We start from the raw sequence: 21,647 nt of genomic DNA on the forward strand, positions 1-21,647 counted from the left end.
ATGTCCTCCCTCCTTTACTGTCACTTTTCCTGCCGCCTTTCCCAGTATAATGTCCCCCATCCTGGGGCCCTTCCTGGTATAATGTCCCCAATCCTGGTGCCTTTCCCAGTATAATGTCCCCCATCCTGGGGCCCTTCCTGGTATAATGTCCCCCATTCTGGCGCCTTTCCCAGTATAATGTCCCCCATCCTGGGGCCTTTCCCGGTATAATGTCCTCCATCCTGGGGTCCTTTGTGGTATAATGTTCTCCATCCTGGAGCCCCTTTCTGATAGAATGTCCTCTTCCTGGGATAATGACCCCCATCCTGGGCCTCTTCCTGGGATAATGTCCCCCATCCTGGGCCCCTTCCTGGGATAATGTCCCCCATCCTGGGCTCCTTCCCGGTATAATATCCCCCATCCAGGGACCCTTCCCAGTATAATGTGCCCCCTCCTGGGGCCTTTCCAGGTATAATGTCCTCCATCCTGGATCACTTCATGGTATAATGCCCTCCATCCTGGGCCCCTTTTTGATATAATGTCCACCTTCCTTGTATAATGTCCCCCCATCCTGGGGTCTTTCCCGGTATAATGTCTCTGATCCTGGGGCCTTTCCAGGTATAATGTCCTCCATCCTGGGGCCCTTTGTGGTATAATGTTCTCCATCCTGGGCCCCTTTCTGATAGAATGTCTTCTTCCTGGGATAATGACCCCCTTCCTGGGATAATGTCCCCCATCATGGGACCCTTCCCGGTATAATGTGCTCCATCTTGGGGCCTTTCCAGGTATAATGTCCTCCATCATGGTTCCCTTTATGGTATAATGCCCTCCATCCTGGGCCCCTTTCTGATATAATGTCCACCTTCCTGGTATAATGTCCCCCATCCTGGGCCCCTCTCTGATATAATGTCCTCCATCTTGAGCCCCTTCCTCGTATAATGTCCTTCATCCTGGGCTTCTTCCTGGTATAATGTCCTCCATCCTGGGCCCCATTCTAATATAGTGTCCTCCATCCTGGACCCCTTCCTCGTATAATGTCCTCCATCCTGGGCCCCGTCCCAGTATAATGCCCCCCATTCTGGGCTCCTTCCCGGTATAATGTTCCCCATCCAGGGGGCTTTCCCAGTATAATGTCTTCCATCATGGGCCCCTTCCTGGTATAGTGTCCTCCATCCTGGCCCCCTTCCAGTAATAAAAGAAATAAAATATAGGGCTCATACACCTTAGTATTAAATCACTGTACAGGAGCACAAATCCGCTATGTGGCCAATATACAGACGTATATATACACAGTGTGTCAGCATACTGCGATTAATGAGTACATGAGTTTCAGTAATGCTGTAAATATTAAACATTTAAGATACCATTTTTTAGTTAAAAAGTGCAAAACCCTTCCAACCATGTCAAGGTGTACCTAAGCATGGATGATTCCTAACACTATTATCCTGCCTCTCCATGTACCAAAACCAGCCTATATGAATGGGGAGTGAAAAGTGAACCAGGCAGAGCTCACAAGTAAAAGATCCAGACTCCAATATGTAGTATAACAAATAAAAAAATATAGGGCTTTTACGCTCTTTTATAAAAGAAATGCTAACCAAGTTCCTTATGTTTTTAATGTTTACAGCAATATTGGAGCTCATGTATTCATTAATTGCAGTATGCTGTCACACCGTGTATGTATATGTCTGTATATTGGCCACATAGCAGATTTGTGCACCTGTAGGTTGATTCAATACTAAAGTTGTTGAAGCGCAGCCTGACAGGTGCGAAACGGCTATTGTCCGGATGTTCCCCACTCTCCCTTCCCTGCACCCCGTCATTCGGTGAAATCAATAAAGGACACTTGGAAGCAAATGCGAGAAAGTGCTACTGCTTCAATTCTTTTTTGTACCAAGCACCACATTGTCTTACTGAATCAATCCCAAGGGCCACAAAAAATGTAAAGGTATTTACAAGAATACATCATCAGTATGTTCATATATCATGAGAACCAAGGTTTAAATATTGAAAAGAGGATTTGGAGAGATTCTGCTCAGTTTCTGCTCCAAAAAAATTCAGTGTTAACGCATGCTAAAATAGCCATGAAACACGTCATGGATTGCTATATGTGAAGAAGATCAGAACCACCGTCAGTACATGAGTGCAGCACCAGAATAACCATCAGTACAGGAATGCAGCACCAGAATCACTATCAGTACATGTATACAGCACCAAGCATAGTGCAGCGATCAAATGTCATGTCCACCCTATACATGTATTGCTTGAACCTACAAATCCCAGTATGTCGTTAACAATGGTAAGGAGATACGGAGAGTTGTTACCAGTCATCATCAGACTATGGACCATACAGACACCACAGTACTGATGAGACATAGTGACTATCACATATCGGACATCTTGGCTGCTTTAAGTTGTTACCGTCCATTTTGTCTTCATGTAGTAAAGACGCCATGATGAGATTTCACGCCCAGATCTTATCTCTGCAGACTTCTTTCTTCTCCATCTTCAGCAACATTTCCTGACACGGTGCCATTAAAAATAAAAGTATAATTATACTGCTCCATGAAAATCAATATCTCCTATGCTGCACTCCTGAAAAAATAATTGCTCCTCGCTGTGCTTCTTCCACAAAATATCCCCCGCACTGCCCCTCTCCATAATATCCCCCCACACAGCTCTTCTCTATAGTATTTCCCCCACTCTGCCTCTCTCCCTACTGTCTCCCAAATATTCAGGCTCTCCATAATCTCCCCCTCCCCCAGTGCCCCTTTATAACATTCCCTCCACACTGAGCCTCTCCATATTATCCCCCCCACACACACTGAGCCTCTGCATATTTTTCCCCCCTTACACTGAGTCTCTCAATAATATCACTCTACATAGGTATTGCTCATTTCAAGTGTATTGAGTAAGGCCATTCCCATCTAGTCAGATTCTGTCCGGGAGGATGCATATTGCATACTCGCGGCCTCTTGACCGCCAACCCTGGCTATGACACTGGTGAAACCAAACTGCGCACAGCGCATACGATCTGCAGACAACCCTTTTAAGGCACGTGTGCGTCTTGCATGTATTTACACTGCGTCTATCACTGCAGCGTAAATTCATGCGTTCTGTGTCCCCAGCACAATGTATGAAAATTGTGTATAATCCATCTGCATGTTGCGTTTGAGAGCGCAGCGATTTGGATGCTGAAATTTTGATCCAAAACGCTGCGTTAAAAAAATGCAGCATGTCACTTCTTTTGTGCATTTTGGATGCAGCTCCCACTCTGTCTATGGAAGAGGCAGCATCCAGAGCGCATGAAATCGGCATTTTTTCTGCAGAAACACTGCATCCATTATGCATTGTTTCTGCAGAGATTTGAATCGCACATGAGCTGTCAAATCGCTGCAGAATTTTCTGCAGTGACACAATGCATCGTGCGCACATGCCCTTAGAACTATTACAAAAGCCACGTTTTCCAAAATTTTATTTTTCCTGCAGCCTTTTGAGCAGAATATTGTTGAATTCTGAACAAATTCCAAAAAGAATCCACATCAAAGAAGTGACATGTACATGCAGATGTATTTAAAATCACATCAGAAAAAAACTCACTGTTTAAACAGTTTTTCTCATTAAACTAAATAAGAAACTTGTTCAATAAGTATTTCAAGTAGTTTTTTTTTTAGATTTTGGACTGGATGTGCTTCAACATCCACATACAAAATAGTTTGATCATACTTTTGTGTAGCCACTTCCCATAGCTTAAACATTGGTGTAGGGCAGTTGCCAACAGCTAGGGCAAGGTAAGTATTGCACTCTCTAATCCAGTAATAATGTCTCCTGAGTGTGCCTTTAAAACTAAAGGCCGCTTTACACGCTGCAATATCGGTCCCGATATCGCTAGCGTAGGTACCCGCCCCCATCTGTTGTGCGACACGGGCAAATCGTGCCCGTGCCGCACAACATCGCCCAGACCCATCACACATACCTGCCCGGCGATGTCGCTGTGACCGGCGAACCGCCTCCTTTCTAAGGGGGCGGTCCGTGCGGCGTCACAGCGACGTCACTGTGCAGCCGCCCAATAGCAGCGGAGGGGCGGAGCTGAGCGGGACGTAACATCCCGCCCACCTCCTTCCTTCCTCATAACGGCCGGGAGGCAGGTAAGGAGAGCTTCTTTGTTCCTGCGGCGTCACACATAGCGATGTGTGCTGCCGCAGGAGCGATGAACTATATCGTTACTGCTGCAGTAACGATAATCGAGAATGGACCCCCATGTCACCGATGAGCGATTTTGCACGTTTTTGCAACGATGCAAAATCGCTCATCGGTGTCACACGTAGCAACATCGCTAATGCGGCCGGATGTGCGTCACAAATTCCGTGACCCCAACGACTCCGCATTAGCGATGTCGCAGCGTGTAAAGCCCCTTTAATAATGTCACCCTTATGTGACCCTATTCAGAAAAAAATAATTTATGCTCCAAATGACCGAGTCCTCTTCTTAGGTTACTAAAACAGGCACATTTTCCCAGGGGGCCTTGTTCTAGTGTCACTGCGTTGAGAAACACGTGATGGTGTCTCCGCGGTGTTGGATGTTGATCTTCCCGAGGTCAACCATCCTTACTTATGTAGTCTTCTACTAGGCATTGCTCCCACTAGCCAGTATCCTACTCCACACTGATGAGGGGCAAATACCCCGAAACAGCTGTCTGTGGATAGATACCATGTTTTGGTATAGGCGGTTTCCTTGACTGGAGACTGCCCTTCCCATGGTTGTTCCTTCCGGTGAAAGACCTGGCTAGTTTCCTGCCAGCGTTGAGAAACATGTGATGGTGTCTCCGCAGCATTCTTGCTCTTCTTAGGTTTTAGTGACAATACTGCTTTGTTTTGATATTTGGTGTCCCTTAAGAGGGTGTTACACGCAGCGTTATCGCTGGTGAAAGCACCCGCCCCCGTCGTTTGTGCGTCACGGGCAAATCGCTGCCTGTGGCGCACAATATCGTTCGGTGCCGTCACACGGACTTACCTACCTAGCGACGTCGCTGTTGCCGGCGAACCGCCTCCTTTCTAAGGGGGCGGTCCGTGCGGCGTCACAGCGGCGCTACTAAGCGGCCACCCAATAGAAGCGGAGGGTGGATATGAGCGGGACGTAACATTCTGCCCACCCCCTTCCTTCCGCATTGCCGGCGGTAACAGGTAAGCTGCAGGTCGTCGTTCCTGAGGTGTCACACGTAGCGATGTGTGCTGCCTTGGGAACGATGAACAACCTGCGTCCTCCACAATCAACGATTTTTTAAAAAGGAAAGACGTGTCAACGATGGACGATAAGGTGAGTATTTTCCATCATTAACGGACGTTCCTTGCTGTCACACACAACGACGTCGCTAACGATGCCGGATGTTCATCACGGAATCCGTGACCCCGGCGATATATCGTTAGATACGCTGCGTGTGACGGTGCCTTTAGTCTTCCATCCTATTACACTAAGTACAAATAAGTTTTTTTATTTGTTTTACTATTTGCGCAAGTGAATATTTTTAGGATATTAAATTAATTGAGTCTTCTTGCTTTGGCCAGTAATATTTCTAAAACCCATGAGTCTCTGTCCTGAAGAATTACAACTGTTACAATGAAGTAACTGTCTTTTTTTCTGATGTTCCGCCTGTACAGTTCCTGCAAATGGAGATTACCATTGATACATTACTGAAAATATAACAAGCACAGGCACAGAGTATTGTAATAAACCAAGTAATCTTCTTTAAGTCCAGGGACAGTTAAGCACAAGGTGTTTCTTTGAGCTGCAAATACAGTGTATCAAAATGACAGAAAGCTTGTCCTGTGCTTTGTACCTAGAGTGTCATATCTTCCAATAAGTCTTATTTACAGTCCAGTAGCTTTAAGAGTCATGAACATAAACCCTTTCTGCTAAAACTATCCATAATTGCCTAATGTATCAAACTTAAAGCCTGCTTACAAATCCATCCATAACTTTCAGATTTCTAGGCTGAGGTTTTGCATTAGCCAAAGAAAAACTAAAAATTGCTTTAACCCTTAGAATAGCAGTTAGTCCTGACTTGCGTGCATACATATATCTAATATATAAAGCTGAGTGTATGTATGTGTGTGTATGTATGTGTGTGTATGTATGTATGTTATGTATGTATGTATGTATGTATGTATGTATGTGTGTATGTGTGTGTGTATATGTGTGTGTGTGTATGTGTGTGTGTGTGTGTGTGTATGTATGTGTGTGTGTGTGTGTGTATGTCCGCTAAAGGAATTCACACCGTCGCTTTTACAATCACGCAATTTTGCACAGACACCCCATGTGACTCAAGGAACGTCATAGACTATGTTTTGATGGGAAAATTTAACCCCGCGCATTACAGTTACTCTCCAAAAAACCTGCCTCCATTAAAGTCAATGGAGCTGCGAGCTACAGATTATTAGTAGCAGCTGTGGTTGGTTGCTATAGGAACAAAAATTGTTAGCATAAGAAGCTTATGTGTGAGGTAATAAGATGTCGGTGGGTAGATGGATAGAGAAAGACAGAAAGAGACAGACAGACAGACACAGACAGAGTAAGAGACAGACAGGGAAAGAGACAGAGACAGGCAGAGAAAGAGAGAGAGACAGACAGACAGGCACAGACAGGGAAACAGACAATCAAAGAGACAGACAGGCAGATAGAAACAGACAGACAGGCACAGGCAGGGAAAGAGACAGACAGGGAAAGAGACAAAGAAAGAGACAGAGACAGGGAAAGAGAAAAATAGGGAAAGAGACAGACAGACAAGGAAAGAGACAGGGAAAGAGACAGAGATAGACTGGGAAAGAGACAGATGGGGAAAGAGACAGATGGGGAAGCAGACTGAAAGACACAGATAGAGAGAGAGACAGACACAGACAGACACAGAGATAGAGAGCGAGACAGACACAGAGATAGAGAGAGAGACAGACGGACACAGACAGAAACAGAGATGGAGAGAGAAAGACAGACACAGACAGACAGAGATAGAGAGACAGAAAGACAGACACAGAGATAGAAAGAGACTGATACAGAGACAGACAGAGAGATAGACACAGATAGAGACAGACACAGACAGACAAATATATCTTTGTACCATGTTAGCCAGTAGAGATAAAAAATTGTTTAAAAGAACTGAAGTCCTCAGTGGTTGATACCTTTTAATGGCTAACGGAAAATATGGTAATAATAGCAAGCTTTCGAGACTGCTCAGGTCTCTTCTTCAGGCTCAATATAACACAAAAATCTGAAGAGTCACATATTTATACACAACAGGACATAGAATGGGGCAGTAAATAAAAAAAATGACGTGAAGCAGAACTATCAGTATGGCAAGAGGACAGACTGTTGTAGCCATAAATATTGCTGTATTATTAAATATTGCATGATGTTCACACACAGCCGCCGCCCCCTGTTCGACAGGTATCATTATTTAAGCACCACCTGCCTGAGCCTGTTCCGCCCTCATCCATGTTTGCTGGTCTGACACTGTGAGGGCCAGTTCTGATATTGTGCTGGTACAATTCAATTGAAAAATAAACTTCAACCTTTTCAGATGGAAACGAATAAAGAACTAAATTAATGTGGTTACTTAAATATGCATACCCCAAAGGGGGCTTTACACATAGCGACATCGCTAGCGATGTCGCTGGTGAAAGCACCCGTCCCTGTCGGTTGTGCGTCACGGGCAAATCGCTGCCTGTGGCACACAACATCGTTAGGACCCATCACATGAACTTACCTGCCTAGCGACATCGCTGTGGCCGGCGAACCACCTCCTTTCTAAGGGGGGCGATTCGTGCGGCGTCACGGCGACATGACTAAGCGGCCACCCAATAGAAGCGGAGGGGTGGAGATGAGTGGGTGGACTATCCCGCCCTCCTCCTTCCTTCCTCATTGTGGGCAGCCGCAGGTACGGTGATGTTCCTCGTTCCTGCAGTGTCACACATAGCGATGTGTGCTGCCACAGGAACGACGAACAACCTGCGTCCTCAACAACCAACGATTTTTTGAAAATGAACGACGTGTCAACAATGGGCGATTTGGTGAGTATTTTCCATTGTTAACGGCCGCTCGTATGTATCACACGCAACAACGTCGTTAACGATGCCAAATGTGCGTCACGGAATCCATGACCCCGGCGATATATGGTTAGAAACGTCGCTGCGTGTAATGGGGCCTTTAAGCTAATATTTTGTTGAATTTATGACAGCATTTAGACTTTTTGGTTAGGAGTCTATCAATATGGCACATTTAGAATTGGCAATCTTGGCCCACTCTTCCCTTCAGTAGCGTTCCAAATCTGTCAGATTATTAGGGCAATTTAAATTGTTCTTGTTTCATGGTCTTATTGCAAATAGCGGAAAGTTTGTAAATTTTGCTAATAAAGCTAATTTGCAATTGGAGTTGAATAATTTTGATTGCAAGTGTATGGTTCTTTATATTCAAATCTAATAAATAGTTTGAACCCAATACAGTATATAAGGATTTAACTAAGCAATTTTATTTAAGATGTTCAAAAAGTCTAATACAAGAAAGAAAATATAACTTACTGGCAAAATGAAAACTGATGGTACTACCATTGATGCTACATCGACCAGACAGTGAATTAATGAAGTAGTATGAAAATAGTTATGTTTTCTTATTCATCCCCTCCCCCTGGTCAAAAAAGATTAATTCCTTATTGAGCAATGAGCAATGAATGTAACAAACTATCTTCTGAGCTACTGTACTTACAAAGTCATTTGTGCAGTTTCCGCATTTTATGCTGAGACCTTCATCAGTTTATTATGCTCAGCTCTTGCATATTATGACATTGAGTCAGCAGAAAGTTTGTAAATTTTGCTAATAAACTTAATTTGTAATGGGGTTGAATAATTTTAATTGCAAGTTTATTAACATTCTTATAGTACATAACGTTCGTTCCAGCATTGCAGACGTTTTCACTATTAACGCCCTAAAAGTGTTGTTTGGAACTAAACAATTGTTTGCCTATACATGGCATCTCCACCAGTCAGCTAAAATCTGCATCAACAGTTACTGAACATAAGTAATATGCGCGGTAGAATACAGCGGTCCTTTACAGTGTTTACAGACCACTGCTGGGTATTGCACTTTATCTATTATTCAAGTTGTTTAGTCTCTGACAACCCCTTTTAACCTCTTAATGACTAATGACGGATACAATCTGACATAAGCAGGTATCAGTTCCCGTATTTTGATGGATATACCTGTCATGAAATTGAAATGTGTGCGGGGTACACCAGAGTTAACAGTAGTTTTGCATGAGGTATGCAGTGTACATTGATACATCAAAAGTTAAAGTCCCCATTGAGCTGGTTATTGAGCAGAATAGCCTGGTGGGTGGTGGCTTAGTGCACCTAACTGCAATTACCTCAGAGTACAGTTGGAGCTCAGTGAGTGCACATGTCAGAAACATGTAGGGGAAATCACGGATTGATCCGAAACTTCAAGTAAGACCTCTTAGGACTTGCACACTTTTAGGCAGTTGAAACGTCCTGGTCTGCACAGCGCCCTAGCCTACCAAAACTTAAAGTTGTGGACGCAGGAGGAGTATGTACCTGGGTGTGGGTCCTCCATAAAGAAATGGGTACACATGAGAGTCTACTTTACATGAAGGTTGGTGGGAGCAGACGCTCTGGTGTCTGCTGGAGAACACTACTTCAGTGGGATAGAGGAAGCCACCTCTGTTGTGTCAGCTTGGACAGCAGGATGGGCTCTGTTCACACTCTCTGAATATCACGCGTCTTATGTGACTGTTTCTCTGCATCCGTGCTCTCTGCCTGTGGAACCTTTTTGATTGCTGAACAAGTAAAAGTTCATCTGTTTTACTGTTGAACACACCTCTTGACTCTCCCGTTATTCCTGCACCAATATCGAGGGGTACACCATTGATTAACAGTAACACTGGTGTAAACCCCCGCATGTCCACAGCCACATGCTTTTAACTGTCACCGGAGCGCCAGGACACGGGCATGGCAAACCAACAATCATGACACATAATAGAGGATCCAACTCATGCCTGCTTTCCTGGGTACATTGCGCTCTGTGTGTCACGTGTAACACACTAACTCAGCGACAGTTCCATGACACTTTCAGTCACAGATGGAGTCCAATTACAGTAGTCCCGACTCTTCAATCAATGTGATTAGTTAGTTAAATTGACTAACCAATCACAGTAAGTGATCAGGAGGAGGTGCTGAAATAGCAAGACATCCCCGCACAAGTACCGCTGCAAGCTCGGCTCAGCTCCTACGGTAACAGACAGTTCCGGTGCTTACACTAACCTTGGCTGATTAAACCCCCCAGATTCAGAAATCATTAGCATTTGCAGCATTTAAAATGTGAAAGGGAGGGAATTCCCTCTCTAATCCCTTAGGCACCTCTGCAATGCAATTATGGTGAGCCGATAGTTGTCATGGCAGCCAGTGGTCAAACAATGACCTCCTGACCTGCCAAGTATTGTTGTATGTTAGATGCAGCCATAGGCATGGTCTGACAAGCATTCTGCCTGTATAATCTGATAGGTCTAATGCACTACAAAACGTCTGTATCGCAATGCATTAGCCCAATGAGCAGACAAATAAAAGTCCCATAAAGAAACTATGTAAAGAAAGACATTTTTAAAAATTGAAAAAAAATATTAAAATAAACCACAAAATAAAAAATATTGCACTAATTACATAAAAGCAAACATAAAAAATGCACATATTTAGGATCATCACATTCAAAACAGTCTGACTAATTAACCCCTACAGAGAATAGTGCAAAACACTTTTAAAAAATAGCAAAAACTATTTTTTTGCATCGTACCACCAAACAAAAAGTGGAATACAAATGCGATCAAATAGTGATATGTGAATAAGAACGTTATCCCTGAAACAGTAAATTTGTACCACAAAAAGAAGACCCCATTCAGAAAAATAAAAAACTATAGTTCTTTTTTTTTCTATAAAAACAAATTGTGTAAAACCTCAGTGCCCAATTATATAATATTTTATAAACCACATGTGGAGTAAATATGCTCATTTCTCCCCTAGGAAATTTCATGAAGATTTGTAGAATGAGGTCACATAGGATGGGGTATTGCTGTCCTGGCACCTCAGAGGCACTACCAATGTGACATGGCAACCGCAACCCATTCCAGCAAGATCCACACTCCAATGTTGCACTCCTTTCTTTCTCAGCTTTTAGTTATGCCTAAAAAGTAGTTTCTGACCACATATAGGGTACTTGTTTACTCAGGGGAAATTGTAAATCAACAGCGTCCAATATATTATATACAGCGCATGACGCTTCAACTGTACGTTTTATTCCACAACCCCAAGTTTTATACCACTAAACTGAAGGTAAGAAATCGATTCATGTTTAAAGTAAAATTATTCATTTTTATTTAACTATATATTAAAATTATTAAACCACAGAGAAGTCTCCTTTAAGGGATTAAAACCATCACCTAGGTAGTAGGTATCACAATCCAATCACTAGAAAATATATCAATATGATTATTTTAAACATGTAGTTGGCAAAAGAGGGTGTGTATTGTCTTTATTTCTTTACTAACTTTTTCCCTTCATGTCTTTCAGGTTCGCGTTTGGGGATTGTTGTGAGACATTGCTTTGGATTATGCTGGAACTTTTTTGGGATATTTTTGTAATAAATTGGTGAACTGGGGCTTGAGTCGGGAAGGTTTTATCCAAATATTTTTTTTTTTCTTTGGGCTCCCACTGAAATTACTAATGGGTGTGTCTGCTAAAAGCCCACCCATTAGTAGTACCAGGGCTTGATGCCAGTTGGCAATTCACAGCTAGCTTCACCCCTATGTATTACTCCATTTTCCAATGCACCAGGGCAATGGAAAGAGCCAAGTGCTGAATTGGCGCATTTGATGGATGTGTCACTTATAGGATGGCTGCGGGCTGCTATTGCTAGGCTGGGAAGGGCAAAATAACCATAGCCCTTGCCACCCTAATAATATGAGTCCCCTGTTGTCTCCTGTCCTTTTCCTGGTTTTGGAAAAATAAGGGGGACCACACGCCTTTTTTTTTTTTTTAAATTATGAAAATTGGGGGCGACCTCACGTCATTTTTTTTAAAAAATGTTTTTATATTCAGCTAAATAGCTGTCCAAGCTATCTCTCAATTGATCTATTCTATCTATGTATTCTATCTATCTCGCTATTCATCTATCTATTTTATCTATCTATTCATTTTTTCTATCTATTCTACCTGTTCTATCTATCAATTATCTTATCGTATTCTACCCTATCCTGTTTTATTCTGTTGTATTTTATTCTATCTAGCATTTATGGGCAATGGATCCATTGGAGCATAATGGGAGTCTATGGGCAACAGATCTGTTAACTGATGGGTGAACAGATTTTTTACTAATGGATCCGTTGCCCCTTAGACTCCCACTATGCTATAATGGATATGTTAGACTTCCGTATTTGGATCCATTGGAGAAAAGTCCCGCAAGTAGAACTTTTTTTTTTTTTTTAACCTAATGGATTACACATTTTTTCACATCCGTTAACGGATCCGTCACCATAAAAGTCAATGGGGAGCCAACGGATCCATTAACAGATCCGTTTTTTTAGTTTTCCAAATGATTCCAAAAATGGAAATGATTACAGGACCTGGGAGCAAAGCCTTATTTTGGAAGTGCCAGCAATTCTATTTTGTATTATGGAGTCATGCCCTTTGTCTGTGCATTCCTCTCAGTTACCTCAGGTGTTTTAACTTTTCTTTAGCAGGTCCTTTTTTAGCCCATATAAGAGGTCAGTGTTGACTGAGGAAAAGCAGAAATGAAATTAGGACCCAGTTCAGAGTTACACCTTGCCGTGGTAACTGGGCTCAAGTAAATTTGACCATATTTGATTGCAAAGAAACTCACCTTTTTCCAATTTTTTTTTCATGTTTTCTGGGCAGTAATGCATGTTCACATTTCAATGTTCACTATTTACATCCTATAGTTTTTTTTTCCCTCCTCTTTACTTCAGAGAAACTATTGTTTTTGATAATATGTTATGTTATGTTCAGTTTGCACCAGTTCAGACCTTAAATTTTGGAAGTGTCGGGAATTCTTCTATTTTGCATACAGTCAAGGCACCCAGTGCCAGAGGCAGCAGAACAACCCCAAACCATCTTTGAACCTCCACATTATCTGACTGTAGATACTGTGTTCTTTTGTTTGTAGGCCTCATTCTAATTTCGGTAAACTGTAAAATGATATGCTTTACCAAAAAGCTCTATCTTAGTCTCATCTGTCTACAAGATACTTTCACACAAAGATTTTGGATTACTCACTTAAGGCCCCGTCACACTAAGCAACATCGCTAGCAACATCGCTGCTAAGGCTAGGTTCGCACACTGCGTCTTTTTGACGCTGCGTTTTTGTGCGTTTTTGGCCGCTAAAAACGCACAAAAACGCACCTGCGTCAAAAAAACGCATCAAAAAACGCATGCGTTTTTGCCGCGATTTGGTGCGTTTTTGGCTGCATTTTGCTGCGTTTTTGATCTCTGCGTTTTGCTGCATTTTTCCAATGCATTGCATGGGGGGAAAACACAGAAAAACGCAGGAAAGAACTAACATGTCCATTTTTTTTTTTTAACTCAAAAACGCAGGTAAAAAAACAGATGTGTGCGGACAGCAAAAATGAAAACTCATAGACTTTGCTTGGGAAGCAAAGTCCTGCAGTTTTGAGGCCAAAAACGCACCCGAAAAACGCGCAAAAACGCCGCGAAAAATGCACTGTGCGCACTTAGCCTAACGAACAACTTTTGTGACGTAGCAGCGATGTTGCTAGTGATGTCGCTGTGTGTGACATCCAGCAACAACCTGGCCCCTGCTGTGAGGTCGTTGGTTGTTGCTGAATGTCCTGGGCCATTTTTTAGTTGTTGCTGTCCCACTGTGAAGCACAGATTGCTGTGTGTGACAGCGAGACAGCAACAACTAAATGTGCAGGCAGCAGGAGCCGGCTTCTGTGGACACTGGTAACCACGGTAAACATCGGGTAACCAAGAAGCCCTGTCCTTGGTTACCCGATATTTACCTTCGTTACCAGCCTCCTCCGCTCTCACTGTCAGTGCCGGCTCCTGCTTCTTGCACGTGTAGCAGAGTACACATCGGGTAATTAACCCGATGTGTGCTGTAACTAGGAGAGCAGGGAGCCAGCGCTAAGCATTGTGCGCTGCTCCCTGCTCTGTGCACATTTAGCTGCAGTACACATCGGGTAATTAACCCCATGTGTGCTGTAGCTAGGAGAGCAGGGAGCCAGCGCTAAGCAGTGTGCGCTGCTCCCTGCTCTGTGCACATTTAGCTGCAGTACACATCGGGTAATTAACCCCATGTGTGCTGTAGCTAGGAGAGCAAGGAGCCAGCACTAAGCGGTGTGCGCTGCTCCCTACTCTGTGCAGCTGCACCCTGTACTCTATACCCTATATATGTACCCTGTGCAGCTGCACTCGGTGTGCGCTGCTCCCTGCTCTGTGCACATTTAGCTGCAGTACACATCGGCTAATTAACCCCATGTGTGCTGTAGCTAGGAGAGCAGGGAGCTAGCGCTAAGCGGTGTGCGCTGCTCCTTGCTCTCTGCACGTGTAGCTGCGTGCGCTGGTAACCAAGGTAAATATCGGGTTGGTTACCCGATATTTACTTTAGTTACCAAGCGCAGCATCTTCCACGCGGCGCTGCTGGCTGGGGGTTGGGACACTGGTTCCTGGTGAGCTCACCAGCAACTCGTGTAGCCACGCTCCAGCGATCCCTGCCAGGTCAGGTTGCTGGTGGGATCGCTGGAGCGTCGCAGTGTGACATCTCACCTGCAACCTCCTAGCAACTTACCAGCGATCCCTATCAGGTTGGATCGTTGTTGGGATCGCTGGTAAGTTGTTTAGTGTGACTGGGCCTTTACATTTTGGCAAAAGTCTAGCTTTTTTTTTTTTACATCTGTGTCAGTAATATTGGTACTCAGTGTGTCTTAGCCAATATATTTCTTACAGATTCCAGTTATAGATGCATGAATAATCCGAGATTGCTTATAAATTGATAATGCAACATTAAAACTTGGGTACATGGTAAAAACTAAGACCTAAACCTGCACATCTACTTATGTTACTGCATCCAAGGGAGCAATCTTTCTGTGCTGTGTTTTGAATGCTCGATAACTCCTGAAGCGTACTGTGGGTGCAGAATCTGCCTCACGGTGGTGCTTGTGTTGGCAGTACGCAGGGTTGCACAGAGCACTTCAGTCGGTGGTGTCCCTGACGACCTGGAGGGTGTGTGATGCCAGACAATCTGAAAAAATGAGCTACGGAGTCCTACTAAATCCAAAAATCCAACGCTTTTTGACGGACCTCACATCCTTCCTCCTTGTACAATATATTTTCTCCTGCTACTCCTGTCAAAATGAGAAATATGAGGCGAAAGGAAACATTTGTTGATAAAAAAAATATCCTGTTTAATTTTTATGACTCAATATTGTAAAGTTATGTAAAGTACATGTAGGTTTAAGATCGTCATCACATCTTTCTATGAATTCCTTGAAAGGTGTAGTTTCCAAATTGGATTCACATGTGGGGATTTCTGCTGTTTTGGCTCTTCCTCGGGCTCTGCAAATGCAATATGGCATCCACATTCTATTCCAGACACATTGACGCTTGAAAAATTATACTGTGCTTCTTCCCTTCCGAGCCTTGTGCCCTAAAAGTAGTTTTCTACCACAGACAGGGGATTGGTGTACACAGGAGAAATTGCGCAAGAAACTGTGCTTCTGTTTTCACCTTTTCTGACACTTTGCTTACTTCATCGAAGTAGACACAGGAACACTGTCACTTTAAAAGTCCAGTGGGTTTATTTCAGCCTTCATAAACCAGCACATAGAAAACAAAAACAAGAGCCTTACCGGCATAAAGGAAACAAAATGAACATACAGCTCAGTCAATAACTGTAGAAGTCACCCCATACAAGTTTAGACTTCAGATCCCCTCATTCAGAACAACACTGTGGAGGCCTGCTTTCTCCACACAGAGACCTGTGTTAAATAAACTGACCCCATTATAACAGCATCAGACACACCCACGAACGGAGGTATTTACAAAGCCAGACACACCCATAACTTTAGATATCTGTAACTCTGACCCTGAATGCCTTAAAGGGAAGGTGTCGCGGTTTTTGATTTTTGTATTAATAATAGTGATCATGGAATCAATTATTTTTAATAGAAAATTAAATTGTTTATTTAGTTTTTATTTAATTATATTTTTACTGAAACACTGGGGGCTTGGATTTGCTGTGTGTAATGACAGTTACGCACCTCAAATACAGCAGCCCCTGTGCATAAGGACTGATAGTCACGCTTTGACCCTAGTCTCTAGCACTGAGGTTGCTACTTGCTGTGACCTGGGGTGTCCAGATCACAGCTCTGGGAGTTTTTCCATCTCCTATATAAGAAAGTCCTTAGTTACCCCTCTCCACCCACAGCAGTTTTTAATTGCAATGAGATGACACACAGTTAGGGTCACAGAGCTAGGGACCCCAATATAGAGATATACCTTGACGAGGTCTTGGGGCTCCGTTACATTGATCAATGCGATTGCTAAATATCTCCTTTTTCCTTATATTCAAGGCAGGTATGCAATTCATTATTCACATGTTCAAATTAGCAAGTAGCATTTTTCATTGTATATTCCAATATTTTTCCATATGCTTGAGGCATTATACCATTATCTAAGTTTGATGTGCAGCCTTATCCTTATATATAGCTCTGGGAGGAGACCTCCACCATCTTTGTGGAGCTAACAGCATATGCTGTGTGCTGCACTTTCCCCTATCACCCTCTCTGTGCCATTGCTCAATGCAAGTAGTCAAGCGATGACTCTGGGCTAACAGGCAGGGGTGGTGATGTGTCCTGTGACCCCCGGGCTGAGTTCTGGGGACCACAGTGCTTGGGCTGGCAGCCGCACTTTCCTGGCTGCCTGCAGTTAAATCCACACCTGCACAAAGCGTTCTCTGCTGACCGCTATGTCCCGGGCAAGTTTATCTGTGGGTGGAGCTAACACGCAAGTATGCTGAGCTCCCGTCCTACAGATGAAAAAAGGATCCGAAGCACCAACATCTTGCTGAGCTGTATGTCCCCCCCAACCCCATCGCTGCCTATATACTCCCCAGAACTGTCTGTGTCCCCAATCCCATCGTTGCCTGTATACCCCCCAGAACTGTCTGTCCCCCATCCTCAGTGCTACTGGTATACCCCTGGGGGTATTGCTGGGGGCACAGCAATATGGCGGCACAGTATATGGGGCACAACAATATTGGGAAACAGAAATATGAGGTAATGAATGACAAAGGAATTCAGCTCACCCACTCCAAGTCTCCAGGCCTTCTCTCTGCAGCACGGACAATCTGCCGGGCAGCTGCAAGCATGTAAGAAGAGATCCAGCGCAGAAAGGAAGGCACTCTTCAATATAAATTTCCATATGGTTTATTCCATGTGCACACATATGAATGTAGGTACAGACAGCCCCTAGGCAGGGGAAAAATGACTAGCGACGCGTTTCGACCGTATTACACGGTCTTATTCATGTAACTGATTAATCTAAGTGCAGAGTTTAAAAAGACATTCATTCACATTATAATGAACACACATGTGGAGTGACGGCTGATGCAGCTCCTGTTGTTAACTCTTTCTTGCCTTCATTATACTTCACAGTCTGATTCATTATAGGCTTGAGTTGGTAGAGATCAATAAGAACTAGAAACACTGTGTTAGAAGCGCAATCTCAGTAAACTGTACTTGTACCAATTATATGTAGTTATGTATATATTACACAGATTCATTTTTTTTATATAGAGGGGGCAAACTTTGATAAATCCACTATCAATGTATACAGTTTGTGGACACCAAAATGCCCACCTGAATATTTCTTGTATATCACATGTTTAATTAAATGGATGCTAGTGGGACTTTATTTTAGCTGAAAGCGTGACAAAAAAACAAAAAAAAAGAAACAAGAAAAAACAAAACACCACTATTAAGAGAATATTATCCGTATAACATATAAATTTAAGCCTAATATGGTTGTACCATGTGGATATTTAAAGAACTATTATTTCATATATAGGAAAACTCCATATATTGTGTTACCGATCTGAATAATACATAAAAATCACAGTGCTCTCATACGGAATTTCTTATATATATAACATGTCCTATTAAGTGGATTTTGGTAGAATTTTTTAGCGTGATTATCATTTTAAATTTTAAACGTTATCCCTAGATAGAAGTAAAAGATAACATCAAAAATCACCTATACTGCAAAATCACCTATACTACAAAATCAAATCCCCGCGGATATTTAAACCTCCAGGCTGTCTGGTGCCTAGTATAAACATCCAATAAGACTCTCTTCCCAAAAGCAAACTGCTATAGTCTCCTCCTCTGGTGGGTCTTCTGACTTTCTCAATGGCATTGAACTTAAAGGATTTATTATCTCCTCCGTGTACCTCCAAAGTGACGAGAAGCTGCAGAAATGCCCACTTTGGGTGCACCTGTGGCATCTGAGAGGGGCCTTCTAATCCTCTTTTCTAATGCACCTACAGTGCAACCCACGTACTGTTTAGAGCAATCCGTGCAAGTAATCAGGTAGACCACACCAGAGGAGTTACAATTAAGAAACTGCTTAATTGGATATGTTTTGCCATCCACTGTAGAAACAAAATTCCTGCATTTATTCACAAATGCGCAGCACAAGCATATGTTGTGTCCACATTTGTAGAATTCATTAATACTGAGCCAAGTTTCTGATGGCATATCTGCTGAAATTTCAAATAGACTAGGGGAAACCATACTACTTATTGTTGGAGCTTTTTTGGGGATAAAATTAATTTTATTATTTTCCAAAACAGTTTTAACCACTGTGTCAGTATATCACATTGGCAAAATTTTTTCTTTAAATATCCACATGGTACAACCATATTAGGCTTAAATTTATATGATACGGATAATGTTCTCTTAATAGTGGTGTTTTGTTTTTTTGTCAAGCTTTCAGCTAAAATAAAGTCCCACTAGCATCCATTTAATTAGACATGTGATATACAGTTAGGTCCAGAAATATTTGGACAGTGACACAAGTTTTGTTATTTTAGCTGTTTACAAAAACATGTTCAGAAATACAATTATATATATAATATGGGCTGAAAGTGCACACTTTCAGCTGCAATATGAGAGTTTCCACATCCAAATCGGAGAAAGGGTTTAGGAATCATAGCTCTGTAATGCATAGCCTCCTCTTTTTCAAGGGACCAAAAGTAATTGGACAAGGGACTCTAAGGGCTGTAATTAACTCTGAAGGCGTCTCCCTCGTTAACCTGTAATCAATGAAGTAGTTAAAAGGTCTGGGGTTGATTACAGGTGTGTGGTTTTGCATTTGGAAGCTGTTGCTGTGACCAGACAACATGCGGTCTACGGAACTCTCAATTGAGGTGAAGCAGAACATCCTGAGGCTGAAAAAAAAGAAAAAATCCATCAGAGAGATAGCAGACATGCTTGGAGTAGCAAAATCAACAGTCGGGTACATTCTGAGAAAAAAGGAATTGACTGGTGAGCTTGGGAACTCAAAAAGGCCTGGGCGTCCACGGATGACAACAGTGGTGGATGATCGCCGCATACTTTCTTTGGTGAAGAAGAACCCGTTCACAACATCAACTGAAGTCCAGAACACTCTCAGTGAAGTAGGTGTATCTGTCTCTAAGTCAACAGTAAAGAGAAGACTCCATGAAAGTAAATACAAAGGGTTCACATCTAGATGCAAACCATTCATCAATTCCAAAAATAGACAGGCCAGAGTTAAATTTGCTGAAAAACACCTCATGAAGCCAGCTCAGTTCTGGAAAAGTATTCTATGGACAGATGAGACAAAGATCAACCTGTACCAGAATGATGGGAAGAAAAAAGTTTGGAGAAGAAAGGGAACGGCACATGATCCAAGGCACACCACATCCTCTGTAAAACATGGTGGAGGCAACGTGATGGCATGGGCATGCATGGCTTTCAATGGCACTGGGTCACTTGTGTTTATGATGACATAACAGCAGACAAGAGTAGCCGGATGAATTCTGAAGTGTACCGGGATATACTTTCAGCCCAGATTCAGCCAAATGCCGCAAAGTTGATCGGACGGCCCTTCATAGTACAGATGGACAATGACCCCAAGCATACAGCCAAAGCTAACCAAGGAGTTCATGAGTGCAAAAAAGTGGAACATTCTGCAATGGCCAAGTCAATCACCAGATCTTAACCCAATTGAGCAAGCATTTCACTTGCTCAAATCCAGACTTAAGACGGAAAGACCCACAAACAAGCAAGACCTGAAGGCTGCGGCTGTAAAGGCCTGGCAAAGCATTAAGAAGGAGGAAACCCAGCGTTTGGTGATGTCCATGGGTTCCAGACTTAAGGCAGTGATTGCCTCCAAAGGATTCGCAACAAAATATTGAAAATAAAAATATTTTGTTTGGGTTTGGTTTATTTGTCCAATTACTTTTGACCTCCTAAAATGTGGAGTGTTTGTAAAGAAATGTGTACAATTCCTACAATTTCTATCAGATATTTTTGTTCAAACCTTCAAATTAAACGTTACAATCTGCACTTGAATTCTGTTGTAGAGGTTTCATTTCAAATCCAATGTGGTGGCATGCAGAGCCCAACTCGCGAAAATTGTGTCACTGTCCAAATATTTCTGGACCTAACTGTACAAGAAATATTCAGGTGGGCATTTTGGTGTCCACAAAATGTATACATTGATAGTGGATTTATCAAGGTTTGCCCCCTCTATATAAAAAATGAATCTGTGTAAGGCCCTCTTCACACGCACGTGTCTCCGGTACGTGCTAGGTCCTTGCCCGCATGTACCGGAAACACGGGCACACGTAAACCCATTCAAATCAATGGGTTTATGTGCACGCACGTGTGCATCCATTGGCCCGTGCCTTCGTGTGGAGCACACGTGAACCCGTGTGCTCCACACGGTTGCATGTCCATGTTTCTCCGGCAGCACGGGTGTCACACGGCCCGCACACGTACCACACGGATGTAGTGTGGATGCGGGCCCACGTGACACGCGCCGGAGAAACACACGTGTCATGTTAAAAATAAAAAAAACACAAACTCACCTCCACAAGTCCTGCAGTCTCTGCCGCGTCTGTCCCCTGCATCCGTCCGTCAGTGAATTTGAATAACGCATCTTCTTCACTGGGGGCCAGAAGCAGCGTCAGCGGGGCGTTACCTGTCCTGGACACTGTCATTCAGCACCATAGACAGCTCCGGAAGAAACAGGTAAGGTGGGACTTTCCGTTCTCGGTGTGTTATTACGTATAACACACGGAGAACACACGTAGTGCCATAAACACGGCACACGGAGGGGAAAACGCACCTTTGACACATCCGTGAAAATCACGCACGTGTTTCACGGACGTGTGAAGTTGGCCTAATATATACATAACTACATATAATTGGTGTAAATACAGTTTACTGAGATTGCTCTTCTAACACAGTGTTTCTAGTTCTTATTGATCTCTACCAACTCAAGCCTATAATGAATCAGACTGTGAAGTATAATGAAGGCAAGAAAGAGTTAACA

The sequence above is a fragment of the Anomaloglossus baeobatrachus genome, chromosome 1 (assembly GCF_048569485.1).
Source record: "Anomaloglossus baeobatrachus isolate aAnoBae1 chromosome 1, aAnoBae1.hap1, whole genome shotgun sequence".
Taxonomy (NCBI): Eukaryota; Metazoa; Chordata; class Amphibia; order Anura; family Aromobatidae; genus Anomaloglossus; species Anomaloglossus baeobatrachus.